Below are 4,058 nucleotides of genomic sequence, written 5' to 3'. Positions count from 1 at the left end.
TCTTCCTTCCTTGCTTCTGTACCTTTCCCTCTCTTCTCTTTTTCCTTTCTCTTGATTATATAGCAAGTCTGTTGCAATTTCATATTTTTAAACTTTATTTTGGATGCTAATATAAACACAAATTAAGGAGTAAATGGCTGGAAAAAAAGAGCATATAATGCAGCTATGACTGGAGGTTTTAGAAACACGTTAACTCTAGTAATGCCTCTTTCCTTTGGTACCTGAGTGATGCTGTAATGGCAGATCTTCCTGCAGGTGGCAACTTGTTGCTAAGTGAGCAAGTATAGGGTTTCCAAAGAGCAACTGGCAGATTTGAACCATCAATCTTATGTTTCAAACCAACCTTGTGATCAGTCCAATGCTTATCCTACAACACCACACCAGGACTAGTTAGATTATTTTCAACGATCTCTTTTGCCTAGAGGAAGATTGAATAGTAATTAATGATAGGTAAATGATTTACAAATAATAAACTAATAAACTATTCTGTACTAAGTTAATCATATTTAAACTAATAAGGTCTATATTAGTCAAGATCCCATCAGGAGAGAGATAATGCCCAGGAATTTGAACAGGAGAAATGAATATAAAGAATTACAATTAATTTTGTAATTGGAGTAATAAGATAATAGCTATGAAATAGGAATTGGTTCCTTTGATGATGTCCACCAAACCTAGGGTGGCATCAAAGACCTATCAGTCTTTCTCCAAGACATGTGCAGAATCAGTATCAAGATCAGAATTAGTATCAACAGTTGTTCCTCCTTTAAGAATAATCACTTCCTTTTCAGATTTGTTGGTATCTTTTATTTGATGGAGCCCTTGCTCTTCTTGAGAAACAAGACCCCCCAACTTAGCTCTTGCTACCACAAATTCAACAGGCTCCACCTTCATCTTAGCCCCTTAGGAGGACAATATGTGCATTGACAGCAACTTCCAAAGGCTTTTGTTGGAACCTGAGATGCCCCGGAGGATATCCTCAGAGACATTAAGGTTGATTTCTTTTATTTCCTTTATAATTATTTTTAAAAAGTTTTTTTTTTTTTTTTTTTTTTTGTCGTCTTCTACACAACCTTTTTGGTGCTGATGTACACAGAGACCTTGTTGGCCATCTCCACCAGCTTTCCCTCGAGCTTCTCAACCATGACCCTTACATCCTCCTTGTCTTCGGAGAGCTTCCCCAAAGTCAGGATCTTTGTGTTGGACGATGGTTGATCTGATGGAGCAGTTTCCAGTAGCAGCTGCTGTAGCTGTGGAGGATGAATGGTGTTGCTGCCACTGGGGTTCTGGTCTCGGGGGACTGGTGAGGGGGAATAGGCAGTCCTGCTTTTTGATATTCAGTTTCTTCAGGTAAGAAACTTCCTGGAATTCCTTTGAGGTTACCCATTTCTTGAATTTGGGTGTCTGTGTCCTGATATACGTGGTACAGAAATAGACATAAGTCTAGCTGATCAGATGGCTGGAGAGTTCCTCAAAGGGAAGGAGGGCACCAAACACTATTCTATCAGCTACTGGTCCATGATCTCCAGTTCCCAGGCACTTGCTGCTTGTTGAAGATGAGGAGCTCCTTCAAGTCATTCTTCAAACACATTTCCTTTTGCTTGTCCTTGACATTCCAGATCAGGTCATTCTGGGCCTTGAGGACTTTTTCAAGCTTACTACCCTTGGTTTTTCTCTCTTTCTTTCTTTTTTAGATTTCTACTTGACTACTTTATCATTGTCATCCACTTCATCACCATTTCTCTTTCCTTCACTCTTGTCTTCTAGGAACTGCTTCCTCAGGAATTCTTTGTCCTCTGGATTGAGAAGAATGAAGCCCGTGATTTGGCAAGAGCTGTACAGGCCAGAAATCCAGCTTCTCCCTGTTGTGGATGAATTAGGTTGGGTGAAGCCAGTGGACAATGATGCCCATCTCTGGCCTCTCCATGTCCAGAATCTTCTTGGACAGGTACATCGGTCACTTTGGTATCTTCTCCCAACACCTTTGCATGTGCTTGTGTTGGATTAGGCATACTCTGTTACGGTCCTCCAGTGTCCTCTCTACCTTACTGACACTTCCATCCTGGTATTTGCCCACCACTCCTCCAGCATCTGTGGCCTTCTTGACTTTCAGCTGTTTGTCCCATTGCAGCTCTGAGAACCCATCCATATCCACATCTAGGGTCGACCTTCTAAAACCAGAAGAAATGGTAACAATGTGGTACTTTTTCATCAAACATGGGTTACTGCACCATGGTAACCTTCAAGAGCAACTCCTTGGGAGAAGTTCTCTTTACATTTCGTGCAGGAGGTGTACCTGTTCTTGGCTTACTCTGACCAGAAGAGCTAGTCTGAGAACTCTTGTATCCTTCTCATGTCACTGATGCTCCTGAGGATCCCAAACCACAACTACTGAGTGAGACAAAAAGTTTAATGTTGAAGCTATATTCAGCTATCCAGGATAGCTTCAACATTAAATATATTTTTTATCATTATCTCCAAAATAAACCTTTGCTGTTGAAGCATTCCTGAATGGAGAGCTGCCCCATCCTGATTTGTGCCTTGTTCACTTCCTTATTACAAACCCATAATTTTGAGTTATGTCTATGTGTGGCAAATGCAATGGAATATTAAATCCAGGCATGAAGTGGAGAGTGCTGTGGGAGGGATGGTTGGTGTCAGAAGCCAAAAAAAGTTGCAGCTTGGAGGTATGTCTGACCTCTGCCATTAGGAATCACTCTTGGGCTAATTTTGAGTTTGATTTTTCTTCCCCACTGTGAAGTCAGATATGCCCTCAACACTGTTTTTGTGTAGATGCTGCTTAATATTTTATAAAATTCTGAACAACAGGCTCTGGAAATTACTTCAGATAATTTCTTAAAATATACACATTTATTTATAAACAAAAGTCAACATACATCAGTTTTTCTAAGAACTTTTAAACATACTTTGTTCTCTTCAACTGGGAATTATCACTAAGTGCTTACATAATCACTAAATTAAACTAGAATCAATGGATTAATGATGAACCATGTCTTAATATTCAATTATACCACACTGAATGAAATAAATGTTTAAAAATAGTTACTTATTCTCTCAAGTAACTAATTTCCAATATGAATTGCTATATGCAGATAGTCCCTGGGTTACAAATCTCAGATTTACTTGCAACCTGTAGTTACAAGCCAACTCCCATAAACATTCAATAACCATTCCTGCATGAACAAGTACCAGATTTCTATTAATAACAAGGTAGATATTGAAATCTGTTAGTTTGTATCTCCAAGTTCTAAGTCATTCCCCTCAAGCTGAAATTTCTTGAGAAACTGATACCCAAACCAAAAAAGAAACCTACTGCAACTCATAGTGACCCTGTATTAGGTTTCCAAGACTGTAAATGTTTAGAAAGCAGACAGCCTCCTCTTTCTCCTGCAGGGTGGTAGGCAGGTTTGATTGCCTTGCAGTTATCCAATACTTATCCTACAGTGCATCCTGATAAGGCAGGATAAAGGACAGAAGAAAAGTGACCTTTACAGAGCACCAGGTCATTCAGACATAGCAGAAAGACATGAACTCAGGGGAGGCAGCTAGTTAATGCAAGAAGGCTAGTCCCTCTTAGCCCTGCAAGATCTAAGGTTGTGGCCATTTCCCTTAGCTATCGAAGGCCTGCATGTGGCAGTATTTGGAAGGCAAGACCATGCAGAGAAGATGGTCTTCTTGTGCACAGCATGAAAGTCAATGCAGTGCAGGAACAGGTCCAATGGCTTTGGACTGCTCTGTTCCACTAGCATCTTCTTGGACAGGTACATGTGTCACATAGCTCTTCTCCATCTTGCTGTGGCAGCAGCTAGAGCAACCTGCATCTTATCAGTGTGGGGTACATACACTGGTTTGCAATATCAAATACGCATCAAAACAATATTATTACTGTATTAATATGCTAATGAGCTCCTGCTGTGGCACTGTAGGATGAGCACTGTAATGGGAAACACAAAGATAGAAGTTCCTAGGAAACCCTATACAGAGTCATTATGAGTTGGAACTAACATGATGGCACTTAACAACAACAAGAAAATTGT

At 40.1% G+C, this 4,058-nt stretch overlaps 1 pseudogene; it reads right to left on the bottom strand.

The window, feature by feature from the left end:
• Positions 1–1,443: 1,443 nt before the first annotated feature.
• On the bottom strand, positions 1,444–2,234 carry LOC102817077 (annotated as a pseudogene).
• Positions 2,235–4,058: the final 1,824 nt, after the last annotated feature.

The sequence above is a fragment of the Chrysochloris asiatica genome, unplaced genomic scaffold, assembly GCF_000296735.1.
Source record: "Chrysochloris asiatica unplaced genomic scaffold, ChrAsi1.0 scaffold00027, whole genome shotgun sequence".
NCBI lineage: Eukaryota > Metazoa > Chordata > Mammalia > Afrosoricida > Chrysochloridae > Chrysochloris > Chrysochloris asiatica.
This window is presented reverse-complemented; position numbering and strand designations above follow the sequence as displayed.